The sequence below is a fragment of the Panthera uncia genome, chromosome A2, assembly GCF_023721935.1.
Source record: "Panthera uncia isolate 11264 chromosome A2, Puncia_PCG_1.0, whole genome shotgun sequence".
NCBI lineage: Eukaryota > Metazoa > Chordata > Mammalia > Carnivora > Felidae > Panthera > Panthera uncia.
In genome coordinates this window covers 112038503-112052700 of record NC_064816.1, presented here as the reverse complement: position 1 = coordinate 112052700, position 14198 = coordinate 112038503, and the positions used below count along the sequence as shown (strand labels likewise).

At 38.6% G+C, this 14198-nt stretch overlaps 1 protein-coding gene across 4 annotated transcripts in view; it reads right to left on the bottom strand.

The window, feature by feature from the left end:
• Positions 1-13989, bottom strand: part of PALS2 (protein associated with LIN7 2, MAGUK p55 family member) — a 114150-nt gene extending 100161 nt beyond the window's left edge. For 2 of the 4 annotated variants that reach the window (XM_049642899.1, XM_049642902.1), the window contains exons 1-2: positions 13788-13988; positions 3690-3784 (exon numbers count right to left, since the gene is read on the bottom strand). The gene's annotated coding sequence lies outside the window, so the exon portion shown is untranslated. Of the gene's footprint in view, positions 1-3689; positions 3785-13079; positions 13367-13787 lie in introns of those variants that run through there. The other 2 variants (XM_049642901.1, XM_049642900.1) reach the window with 2 other exon arrangements.
• Between the last annotated feature and the right edge of the window lie 209 nt (positions 13990-14198).

Here is a 14198-nt window from a genome sequence, read left to right as displayed (position 1 = left end):
TTTTTTTTTTTTCCTTCCCCTCCCCCATGGGTTTCTGTTACGTGTCTCAGGATCCACATAAGAGTGAAACCATAAGGAAATCAAGATACTGATAGGAAGATTATAAGAATACTAAAGAATTTTAAAACATTTTAAAAGTATTCAAATACTTGAAAGATGCATTAAACAATGTTAACATACACATTGTTTAATGCATCTTTCAAGTATTTGAATACTTTTAAAATGTTTTAAAATTCTTTAGTATTCTTATAATCTTCCTATCAGTATCTTGATTTCCTTTTTAACTTTTAAAGCCTATTTATTATTGAGAGACAGAGACAGAATGTGAGCGAGGGAAGAGCAGAGAGAGAGGCAGACACAGAATCCGAAGCAAGCTCCAGGCTTTGAGCTGTCAGCACTGAGCCTGACGCAGGACTCGAACCCATGAACCGCGAGATCATGACCTGAGTTAAAATCATGAGTCAGCCGCTTAACCAACTTAGCCACCCAGGCACCCCTAAGCATCTTGATTTTCTAAGTTTCCCTTTTCCCTAATATTTACAGTTCCTTTGCCCCTCCCTTCCATGGCAACCACATAGCTCACCCATCATCCTTACTGTAAATATCTTTCCTTTGAACTTAACAGTATTTTATGCAGGGATAAATGAAATGTGACTAATACCCAGGTAAGTGATTGCAAAAGACATCTCCATCCTTTAATAATAATAAAGCGGTCAAATATAGTTAAGAATAAATTGCTTAAATCTAAGGAGTACAAAAAGTTATTTAAAAAATAAGAACCTAAATGAACCTTTAAACAAGATCAGGGCTTACCTTGGGAAAAGATCCCCAAACCCTGAAGATCCAGGGACTGTCCTTTGCCTAGGAATTCCTTGCAAACTTCAAGACACCCCTTTATGTCATTTGGACACAGGGAACTCATAATTTCCCTGTATCCAACTCTCATTCCTCATTCCTTCTGCCACCACTTTCAAGCTTATTTCCTTTAAATTACCACTCCAAGAGGGGTGCCTCAGTGGCTCAGTTGGTTAAGCGTCCGACCTCCACTCAGGTCATGATCTCACGGTTCGGTTCGTGGGTTTGAGCTCCTGGTCAGGCTCTGTGCTGACAGCTCAGAGCCTGGAGTCTGCTTCAGATTCTGTGTTTCCCTCTCTCTCTGCTCCTTCCCCACTTGCTCGCTCTCTCTCTCAAAAATGAATAAACATTAAAAAAAGGTTTTTTTTTTAATTATCACTGCAAGTCTCTTTCCACTATTCTCTTCTTCACTGTAACTCACCCAGCACAAAACTATCACACAGATCATGTAAAAATGTCATTTTAATGATGATACTAGATTAGAAAATTTTTTTATTATCTGGGAATGTTTAAATTTTTCTTTTAAAAATCTAGCTTTTTATCTATTCAGCCTAATTCCTCTATTCTCTAATATAAACTATTCTAACCATTGTTCTTTTTTACTTTGTATACGCATAAACACATCTCTTCCTACTTAAATGCCTTCACTGATGTTACCCCACCCAACAGTGTTCTTTTTTCTTAGTTATTCAATACCTAATCGATTTATAACACACTTCTTGCTCTTTTAGAATCAAAGGTTTAGAGCTGAAAGGACTCATCTCAAAATTAATTCAATCAAGTGAGTAGCAAAGTCCCTCCCTACAGATGAGAATTTCTTTTCCTAAACTTCAAACTCTTTCAGAACTTAGCTGCACATGATAAAATGCTATTTATATGGTAATTTGTGCTTCCTAATTTCAGTAATAAATATTAAACACAGCCTATGAGCATGGGACAATATTTGGCTGAGCGGATGCAAAGACAGTTTCTTTCTTCACATAAACCATATACAGTAACCTTTTTATTGTGTGAAATTCCAGTATATACATATATACACACATTTACTTTCAGTGAAAATTTCTACTTGACTGTAATGAGTTCTAAGGTGCTCTTTTTGGAGGTATTTTGGGAAAAGGGGGAACTGCAGGTTTGGAAGATAAAAGAGAAGGGAAATAAAGAGACGACAGAGTAAGAGAAGGTATTTTCAGTGTGCTCTTAGAAGAGACAGAAGAAGGAGCAAAACAAATTTCCAGCCTTCAATCTGAAAAGTCTTTGGGGAAGGAGAGAAAGGATATGAGAATGAGAAGGACAAGCCAAGTCAGTGTTACATTATGTTATGTTCTGATGAGTGCTAGCATGAAATTATCATGGGTAGAACTATAAATACCCACTCAGCTCTAGCAAGCTGAGTTAAATAAAGGTTACTAAAAGCTTATTTTTTTAATTTAAATATCCAAGTTATGCTATCTCTAGAGCAAACAGTTGGAACTACAAGTTGGAGTAACTTTTAAGTGAAAATAAGAAAAGACACTTTTTTATAAGACACCCTAAAAAATGCTTAAAAATTTTAAGAAATGCCCAGCCCATTCCCCCTAGATTGGAAATCTGAAAAGTTTCTTTCAAGAAAGTAGGAGTAAATGGAAAATAACTATATAGTACGTGGTATTTCCAAATTTAATTGCATAAAATGTTGATAATCTGTTTGATATATTTTATTTAAGGTTTTAATTGGATGAACATTAGAAGTCTATAAAGATTTTTAAAGGGTTCGTTCACAATCACAAACTCCTTAACCTTATTTCCCCCATAACATCTTAAATTCCTTCAGGGAATATCTGTCTACCTTTGGATTTTCAAGAACCTAATGCTAAGAATGATGAGGCATCCAGGGAGTACTTTGCCTACTTTTGCCTTAATAGGTGTTCCAACCTTAACACATTGTTTAAAGTGTTTTTCATTTATCCCCCATTCCAAAAGATTACTCGGTTGAGAAAGAAAATGAAAAACATCTGAATCAACTTACATACAAATGTGCATGACCATTGTTTAATTTCTGAAATAAGGAACTTGAATGAATTAAATTTCTTTAACTCAGTTACCTACGTTTCTTACATCAAAGTCCCAAATAGAAGGGCATTTACCAGATGAATAAAAAGGCGTATAATTTTATGTAAAGCTAAATTTGCCGTAAAACATTTTATATGTACACGGACATATATATTCTAGGTAATACAAAAAGACAAATCCACCTGAAGACAGCCACATTCATACAAGATACTAAAAAAATTCCTATTATGTGATAATGAACAATTAGGAACATATTACAAGCACGGTCATTTTCTTCATTCAAAAAAAAAAAAAAAAAAAAAAAAAAGGCTACATTACCAAACACTATTTACTTCTGTAGACTTTTAGAGGGAAAGCAGGAAGAAAAGTAAGGGCTATGTGAGTTTTATAAACTCTTCAGATTATGTTGGAAGGATCTTTGAGTTCATATCTTCATCTTGTAAACACACTTAAATGTCATGTAAAAATAAGACTTATTAACTTTAGTTAACAGCACATAATTCATTGGACTACTTTAAAAGCAAAGCTCTTTTAAAAAAATATTTACTGAATGACACATAGCTCATAGCAGAGTGAAAAAAAAAAAAACAAAGTTATGAATCAGGCAAAGGCAACTGAAAACATTATTCAACAAATATTTTTCAGTGTACATATAACACTGAACCTAATGGTAAGTGATGGAAAGGATACTGACATTTACTGAACACTTAAAATGTACCAGGCTCTGTGCTGGACACTTATATTATCTAATTAAAATCTTATAGTAACACTATAGATATTCTAACCTCTGTTTTAGAGACGAGGTATATTGAGTTCAGTGGTAACACGAGACATGTCTGCCAGCAAGCTTACTGTCTGGTACCAGGTAAAGCTCTGTGTCCTGAACAAAGTAAAAGAGCTGTAAGTTAGAAAAACTGGGATTACAACCCATGCCTCAAGCTCTTTTGCCACGCTAATAATAAACTATATAAGCAGTGAAAATATTTCGCTAATAAGCAAAACTCCAAATAATAATGAAAAGCCAATGTTTCCTTTAGTAAAAAAGTAACCCAAGCATTAAGTTGGTAATAACAATAAAGTATTTATAGTAACATCCTATAATTTATAAACTGTAATTACAGTATTAAAACAGAATTTTCTACAACTTCCAAAAATTTGGAAGCAACTAGGATATGAGTTCTCATCATACTGCCAGATTAGAAGCTATGCAAATTAGCTGCAATGGAGAGTAGTATTCCCAGTATCTTGGGGAGCTGTTAGACAAAACAGAATTTCTTTATATATAACATATTACACATACGTATTACTTCTATTACATATATATATGTGTGTGTGTGTGTGTGTGTGTGTAAAATACATGCACACACACAATTGTATTTAATACAAGACCATGGAGTTATATTGTTCTTCATATGAGAATCAAGTTGAATGCTTTGGAGAGACCCGAAGAAAGCAAATGACCAAACAACAACAACAAGAAAACCAAGAGTGATCTGTATAATTAAACATAAAACAACTACAAACAACTGAGGAGTAATAAAACATACAAGGATCCTACACTCAGATTCTTTCATAAACTTTTAAGTTCTTGCTCCAAAGCTAGGAATTGGTGATAATGCGCTAATTTATAGAAGAATGATGACCCAGGGCTCCAGGCAAAAGATACATACTCAAAGAAGACTGGCACATGAATGTATATTTATATTTTTAAGTAAAAATATATTAAACTACATGTGAATCATTTTTTAATGACCCCTCACTTAAGTCAACTTTCAATCAACCACAACCACCACTAGTCATAATCAACTCAGATTAGGGGGTTTTACTCATAACATGTGCTGATACAAATATATAGCTTTTTTCAAGAATGATAGATACACAAGAAAATCCTGGCAATAGTTAACTTTAAAATAGTGTTTCTCAATCTCAGCACTATGACATGTAGGGTTGGATAATTCTTTGCCATGGCAGTCTGTCCCATACACTGATGGGCCAGGCCCATCCCTGGCGTCTGATAAGTGGCCTCCCAGTTATAACAGCCAAATGTCCCTGGGGGAGTGAGAAGGCAGCAAAATCTATCCCTGGCTAAGAAATACTGACTTACAAAGAGAGGGATGGAATGGGGCATAAAGACTTTTACCAGCAATCCTTTTCTGGACTACTTAAATTATTACTATAGCAGGCTGAATAATGGTCCCCCAAAGATACTCAGGTCTTGGTCCCTGGAACCTGTGAAATGTTACCGTATTTGGAGAAAGAGTCTGCATATGTGATTGGAAATCCTGTGACATGGAGATTATTAAGGATCATTATGTGGGCCCTAAATGCCATTATATGGGTCTTTATAAAAGAAAGGCAAAGGGAGAGGTTTCCTTTCATGCACACAGAAGGTGGTAAGAACAGAGCTAAGAGACTTGAAATACTGCCCTTGAAGACTAGAACAATGCAACCACAAGCTAAGGAATGCTGGTAGCCATCAGAAACATGACAGAGGCAAAGGACAGATTCTCCTCCTGAGCCTCTGAGGGAGCACAGCCCTGCTGACACACTGATTTTGGCCCAGGGATACTGATTTCAGACCTCTGGCCTCCAGAAGTGTGAGAGAATACATTTCTTTTGTTTTAAACTTATTAAGTTTATGGCAATTTCTTATAGCAGACACAGAAAACTGACACAATCATATATAAGAGTTTTATTTTGATTTTAAAAATCTGTTTCTGATGAGCAGATGAAATGTGTGGACAGCATTTAGCATAGTCTTAAAATATAATAAGCATTCAATAACATTGTTCATGCCACTGACACTATGACTAAGCTCCAAGCTCTTGGTACTGAGAAGAAAAATTAAGGATGTTCAAACAGTAAAACTGGGCATACATATGCACAAGGCTCATGTGAGCAAAAGCACATAAATCAGCCATTATATGATGTGTTCTTGACAGTTATGTAAGTGTTGTGCTACAATCTGTCCTGTACTGGAAAGATAAGTTGTGCATGAGGACAGCCAATGATAGCTTCTTGGGAGAGGCAAGCTTGAACATTTATTAGTAAAGAACAAACAAGGTTACAAAGGGAAGAGTATGAAAGTGAGCAAAGCAATGGAAATCAATTTGATGCTTGTAGAGATACCAATCTGACTAAAGTAAACATCATGGTAAGAGACCAAATTCTAGGGTTAGCGTTATGTAAATGGTATAGGACCCTAAAAGCTATGCTGATTTGGTTATTAAAGAGAATATTTTACAGAATGTATTTTACAAATACTGGCTTTCAGTGACTTTAAAAATATAAACATAATCTGGCCCTACACCAGACCTACTAAATTAGAATCCTTTGGTGTAGAGTAACTCTAAAGGATTTGACGCCTGCTAAGGTGGAGAACCTCTGTACCAAAGTCAAATCATGATAAATGACCTACAGAATAAAAATATTATAAAGTATATGTCATATCCTTGAAGTATGTACTCAGCTAAACCAGCTTAGCATTTTCCTAGGTGAAAATTCTTCCTAAGATGTAGCCCCTCTGGGTTCTACCACATACTTTCTCTAAACTAATCCCTCAACACTTTTCCTTTCCTAAGCATATGCCCTTGATCTGCTCAGTCATTTCCCTATTTTCTCACAAATTTTTCTAGAAAAATTCCATGCATCTTAAGCTGCCCTACCCACTTTTAATATCTAATCCAACTAAGATCTGACAATATTTTATAGAACAAAAGAACCATGTAAAAGTAAAGTTCCACTAATGTATTAGAAACAATTTATGAAACTGTCCTGTTGACCATTTATTATAATAAAACCTTAAGTACATTTATCAAGTGAAATTCTAAATCACTTTTTACAAAAGATTTCCAAAAGCATAAAATTGTGAAGGGAGTCTATGAAGAGCCACAGTTCACTTGAATCTACTTAAGTGTTTACTAAGTAGTTAACAAAGTGCTAGGCTCTGAAAGATACAAAGTATATGAAAATCTCAGTGATTTGGAAACAAACTTGAGCACTAGGGTAAAAGATAGGGGTGATCTGGGAATAGAAACTGAATATGATCCTAAAAGGAATCTCCTTTGTTGGTGGGGGGGAGAAGGGTAGTGATCTTGTTGGCTTTACCCTAGCCTGGGCTTGTTTCATGACTAAAGCTAAATATAAAATAATACAAGTTAGAGTGCAGATAATTAAGTTGTACATTCTTTCCTCTCCCATAAATACCTACATTAATTTATGCATATTTCCAGGTATTTCTGTTTACCTCAGTACTCTTCAGAAACTTCAATCACATCAAATTCTATTCATTTATATTTCCACCAGCAACAAAAGAGAGCACCTTTTAGTGTCTATCCTCCTCAAAAGTATTATCAAATTCTTTTGGTCTAATTTCTGAAAATTGTATCTCATAGTTTTAATTTAATTTATATTATGTATGAGTTTGAATATACAGTAAAACCTTGGTTTGTGAGCATAATTCGCTCTGGAAACATGCTTGTAATCCAAAGCACTTGTATATGAAAGCAAATTTCCCCCATAAGAAATAATGGAAACTCACATGATTTGTTCCACAACCCAAAAATATTCATATAAAAATGATTACAATACTATAATACAAAATAATAAAGAAAATACAAAATATAAAGAAAAATAAAATACCCTTCACTTACCTTTGACAACCTGTGTGGCTAATGTGAGGGAGTCATGCAGGATGACTTTCATTATTATGTATGGAATCACTGATATCTATTAGCTCAATGGAATCTTTTTCTTTTCATGCAGCTTTAACAAGGAACCTATCCCATGACACTTGCTTTTTGTCTCCTTTTGAAGATTTCGCAGAAACGAGACATTGTGTGGTCGTTAAACAGATTCATCACTTGTATGCTACAGCCTTATTCGAGTGATGCTTTTCTACAAAATTTTGCACTGTTTCCCACATTTTACACATCTCCCTAACCTCATTTGAAGTGAGGGATTCCACCACCTTCTTTTCCTCTACAGATGAGATGCAGACATAGAAAATCTTCTTATAAAATCTTACAACTTCAGCCACTTGCATACCTCGTTCGTACTTCTTGATGATTTCCCTCTTAACTTCCATCGTAGTCATCTGCTTCTTCTTACCGGTAGCCTTTCTTATCAACCTTTTTCTGCATGGGGGCCATTTTATAGACTTGCACAGATGTTGACTACAGTAAAGTACTAACAAACTCTTGTCATTTACTCTATTTAATGAAACTGGCAATAAGGCAGCAAAGGGTCTATATCTGCAGGCAGACTGACCTAGAATGAAGGAAAGCTTCATTCCTAAGCTTACTCTTGTATGGAAAAGCAAATGACTGTCCATAGGTTCTTTGAAGTGACAAAAAATACACTACTGCCAGTTGAGGGCACCTTCCAATGTTCTGAAAAATCAATGATTTCTGCCAAACACCGCAGCCTGAGACCAAGTATCTGAGCATGGGAGACGATCACTCATAATCCCAAAGCGAGCGAGAGAAGAACCATTGGCTCAGTTGTGATCGTGTGACATTCAGTGTCACGTACTACTTGTAATGCAAGACATCACTAGTTTATCAAGTTAAAATTTATTAGAAATGTTTGCTGTCTTGTGGAATACTGGCAGAACAAGTTACTTGCAACCCAAGGTTTTACTGTATGTGCTTAGGAATCATTCAGATTTCCTTTTCTGTGAATTATCTGTCTATAATCTTTGCCTAACTTTATGGTTGTTCTTTTTCTTATCAATTTGCAGATATTCATTATATATTAAGGAAGTTTGCCTTTTGTCTGCAATACAAGTTGCAAATATCTTCCGCAGCTCCTATATTACCATCATGCTGTGTTTGATCACTTCTTTCCTTCACGTATATATATTGTCCTCAACCAAACTGTAAATTCCTACCATGAAAGAAAGGACATTTCTTTTGAATATCCCCACAACAGTGCTTTTCAGATCTTCTAACTTTATATACCAGCAAAATTTAAAAGAAGGGAAACCAAACTTCTAGGGGTAGTAAAGGGTGAACGTTAATTATCCTTGTAGCATCTACTTGGGCTGTCTCTCCAATCCCTTTTCACATGGTTACAGCAAATGCCACCAAGTTCTAATAGTACGACATAAGTTGTGGAACTGGGGAGAAATGGGTACTAGATGAATCTCCTTCCTGTCATCCAGGATGGTACTGAGAAAACTCAGGAGATGCTGCCAGCCACGTATTCCATTAAGAGGATGAAAAAGTGATCCTCCACAGCAAGAGAAGAAATGAAGCAAATGTGCATGAGGAATAAAGAGATGAAGTGTATCATTCTGGCACCAGATGGAGTCCTTTGTCTCAACCTTTGGATTTCATCAGATACTCCCTGCATTTTTATAATAAATCTTACTTCTTGTTTATACCAGTTAGATGAATTTCTATTACTTAGAGCCAAAAGTAGCCTACCATCTACTCAAATCATTCCATAAAGGGACATTTTAACACCAAAAGCTGAGTAAGGAGAGAACCTCAGATTCTTAAAGAGGGAATATTTATTTAATAGCAGCTGTGTGCCAGGAACAGGTTTAAGTCCTTGAAATATAGTTAAACAAAAGAGATACAATTACTGTTTCCATGGGGCTTACAGTCTAGTGAGAGTAGACAGATAATATAAAAATACAATGTCAGATAGTGATAAGCAGTTGGCAGGAAAAAAAAAAATTAAAGGTAATGAGATAGAAAGAAATAAGGATAGTGTTATTCTACGGGGTGGTTAGATAATACTGCTTATCTGAGAAGATAATATTTGAACTGAAACTTGAAATGATGAAAAGGAGCCAGTCATGTAATGTTTTAGGAAGAGAATTCCAGGCAGAGTGCAAAGTCCTAAGTTAGAAACAAACCATTACATTTCTGGGACAAAAAGTAGGGCTATGTACATAGAATATAGTGAATAAGGAGGATGTTAAAGAAGTGGTAAAGGAGTAATAGATCTAAGAAGAAGAGATATGAGATGGTGAAGTACATAGGGATGAGTTCATGTATAGGAACTAGTAGGCAGGAAAGGATTTGAAAATAACAAGCTTTATGAAAAACACACTGTATTTCTCATATTGTCTTGAATCATTGATAACTTTAACAAAACAGGCCTTTAGAAATCACCATCCCCAAGTACTCAACACAATCTTGAAGTTAGCTAGAAATGAACACTTCCTAAGCAGAAAATATCCTGTTGAACATTTTTTTTTTTTAATTTAGGACAAAAGCAAAGCCATTTAAAAAGAATCTAGGATGATAAAATTATAAAGACTACTCCACATTCTATCCTATTTACTATGATCAAGGATGTACAAAGGTCTTAGTTAAGGAAGAACATAAAAATTTAAGTTCTTTCTAAGCTACAATAAACATAACATACTTCACTATTACTAAATTGGACATTGCCTAGGTTAAATACTATCAGAGGAGAAAAAGTGGACACCAGGCTTCTAAGAACAGCCACAGCATAATTTAACAAAGTCAACAAAGTTGTGAATTTTAATCTTATCTTTACTACTACAAAAAAAGGAAGAACTTCTCCCTTTGTGGTGAAATTGGGTACAAGGGGTGCCTTAATATCTCTTCCTCTGAAAGCTTTTTAAAATAGAAGACCAACCTGTTTGAAGAGGTTCAGATATGGAACACCTCATAGAAAAGAGTTTTCTCCAGATCCTTCCAGACAACTTCTGTGTAAACTAGGCAAGTAATCAAGCCTACATGGCTACTAAGATTAACGTCAGTTAAGTCAGGCTTTGAAAGCTCTACTGTACTCATGAATCTCATCTTTCATTATGTTAGTTAGCCCACTTAACAACAGACCAAAAAGTAGACTGTTAATAACACAATCTATAAAGAGAGGTACTTTGCGAGTGTGGTGTGAGTTAAAAAAAAAAAAAGTCATTAGACACCTTGATCAAGACTTGATTCTAAGCGCATCCTCCTCAACACGTTGCCAGCAGTTTGGCAAAGTGCCCGAGATGATTAGCAGCCAGTGTACGTAAGGGAGTGATATGGTCAACCTAAAGTGTATAGTCTCCCCCCAGTGGTCATAGACAAATAAGAAGAGTGGAGAAATCATTGCAGCTTCTGTGAGAATGACCACAAGATTCACTATGCAGAAACTGGTTGCTACAAAAATGAAAGAAAATCTTTAATTCAAAACTAGCAACCTATCAGTAAAGAGATATTTTACGTTTATATGTTCTTATGATATTCATAAATGTGAAGCCTAGTTTTGGAAGTAAAGAACTGACAGGTAAAATAAAACTAGCATAATTTTTCTCAGTATAATTTTTTAAGGAATAAACAGTATCTTCAGACAACCCAATATTTGTGTTATTTAAAAACAGGCAGGTGTTCATTCTTCCTGAAATAAATAGCATATCCCTTGTAAGTCAACCACATTTACCCGAAGTACAGTTCTGATATAATTTAGTCACTTACCAAATAAATTACCTTGGAAAAGAAAATTATCAGTGTTATATACCTAATGTCTACTCTGCAAAACACTCTTTCAAAAACCACCCAGAACTACTATAATTTATATAAAGTGATGTAAAACATACAAATGGGTCCTCTTGTTTCTTTGAATATTTATTTCCTTGGTGTTTTTACAATTAGATAGCCTATGACTAGCTCTTACCCTGTATTATTTGCAACTCTCAGTAATAATTTGCTGTTACTCCCTTCTAACAAAGCTTCGACGCCAAAAATGTCAAAGGTATTTAATTAAAGCATCTGCTGTCTTCTAACCATCAATTATTAAAATGGTAAAATATATCTTAAAAATATAGTAAATACTCAACTTCAATTTAAAAGAAGCCTTTTTAAAAGGTAACACAATTATGGTTGTCTTGGTTATCCCAAGCTAAAAAGAAGGGGAGTGGGGAAGGAGGGAGAGAAGCAGGCGGTGTAGTCTTCTGGAACAATTTCAGCCTGAAATGAGACTCAGGAAAAAAGCAAACTGCTCCCTCAAATGTTTAAGAAAAATATGATTCATTTCTAAAAAATCCAACAGTTGGCTCTGAGAACAAAAAAGGAGTCTGTCTTATATAGTGCTACCAGACTTGCTTAAGCACCTTAATTTTATTTAATCTAGAATGTAAAATAATCCATTAAAAAAAATTCCAGGTGAAAAAGGAATTGAGTAGCATCAATGAGGACACACGGATGGACGGATGGACACACGCACACACCCGTGGTGTTTTTTCATAAAGATATTTACTGTGTAACCCCACAGGACAAAATAGAGCAATTAAAAGTGTTACCATTTGAATATTATGTAACCCTAGTCTAAAATAAAAGAAACATGGACCTTAAAAAGTAACATGTAGTGCAAACATATATTTAAACAGGTATTTAAATATATGATAGATTTCCGATACAAATGACCTCAAAATGACACAACCCACAAAAGTTCTTTGTTTACTGTAAAAAGGCCTCAGAAGATATGACTACAATCAGGCCTCATACCTTACCACAACTCCACAGTAGATACCTAAAATAAGCATTTATTACCTGACGTCCGTTGTTATACGTATGTACCGCAACTATCTCTGCATTGATAGTTACCTTGCCTAATATATTCGACATACATAAGTTTCCAAACGACCATTTCAAAGATTCCAAGGATAGAAATGGCTGCTAAACCATACTCCAATTGAAGAGCATTTTTACACACCTCAAATGTTGTGAGCCATATTACAAGAAGACTAATTCAGGAAGCATAAAGTAAAATTCCAACAATCCCCCAAGGCGTAGGAAAGAGTAAAACGTGGCTAGCTTCTTGACCTTAACAAGCTGTTTACAAGTAATGCGGAGAATTTTCTGAGCTTCCCCATCAGCCTTCAATTCCCTTCCTCGCCTGCCCCCAGCCCCCTTACATAAATGCATGCCCCAAGTGATGGAAGTTTAACGGCTATAATCTCCAACTGTAATCTCAGGAGCTGGTGAGATTGAGACTAAACTCCCAATAAAGTGTTAAAAAAGTCCTTCGGGGGGGGGGGGGAAACCACCAACCAATCCACATCCTGCCATCATACTGGCCTGTTTGAGCCCTCAATCGACTCCCTAGGGGCCCTTCACCCCGCCAAAAAAAAAAAAAAAAAAAAAAAAAAAAAAAAACCACCAAAAAACAAAAGACACCAGCACCTTTCTGGTTCCATATTAACGTACCGAGGATCGAAAAACACTGCCTCAGCAACGAACGCCTCCGGAGCAGCGTGTGCACGGCCCACAACCACTTTGACCAAAGGAGTCTCGTGCCTCGGAAGTAGCAGCAGTAGTTGCAGAAAGCCTCCTCCCGCAAGAACTTGGGGCTCGGGAGCACGCCAGAAGCCGGCGGAATCGCCCCCTCTCGGCACTGACCCCGGAGGTGTCAGTCACAGCAACTACCGCCCCCGGCGCGGCTCTCCATTCATGCCTTAAACGCCACTCCCGCCGCAGAGGGTGTCGGCGCCCGCGCACCGCTTCCAGAGCCTGGAGGGGGCCCTGCGCGCCCCCAGCCCCAGCCTTGCCCCAGCCGGGGCCGCGCCGGGGAGCGCGTGGAGAGAGCAGGGAGCCGCGCGCCGGCGGGCAGCATGGGCCAGACACGTTGCCGCGCTCCGGCCCGCCCGCCCGCCCGCCCGCAGCCCGGGAGCCAGGGGCCCGGCAAATCGCGCCCCTTCTGCGCCGGCCGGGCCGGGCCAGGCGCGCGAGCAGCCCTCCCCACCCGCGCCGCCTCCGCCGCCCGGGCCCCCGGCGCGCCGAGCCCAGGTGCTGAGGGGGCGGGGCGGGCCAGGGTCCCCGCGTGGCGCACGGCGACGAGCAACAGGGCGCCCCCCGGCCGGCCGCGGCGCGCGGCGAGACCGTTACCCCAGAGGCATGGGGGCCCCGGCAACTCACCGGCTCGCACCTCGGCCGCCTCCGCGACGCCGCCGCTCCCCTGCGCCCGCCGCCGCTGCTCTCCCTCAGCCGCAGGCGCCGCCGAGCAGCCCCATCTACAAACTCGGGGCTCGTAGTTGGGAATTGGAAATGCGGCTCTCACTCCTCTCCGCCTCCCCTCCCTCCGCCCCCTCCCTCGCTCCCCACTCCGCCCCGGCTACGGTCGCCGGCGCCACCACCGCCACCACCGCGCGCTCGGCCAACCTCCCCTCAGCCGCCCTCCTCCCCCTGCTCCTCTCGCCGCCGTTGCTGCCGCCGCCGCCGGGGCGCGCTCCTCCCCGGCCTCGCGCGTGCGCCGGACGCCGGGGAGCGCGCGCTCGGGCGCGAGGAGGCGTCGCCGCCTCCGGGAAGCCGGGCTCCGCCCCTCCGGCC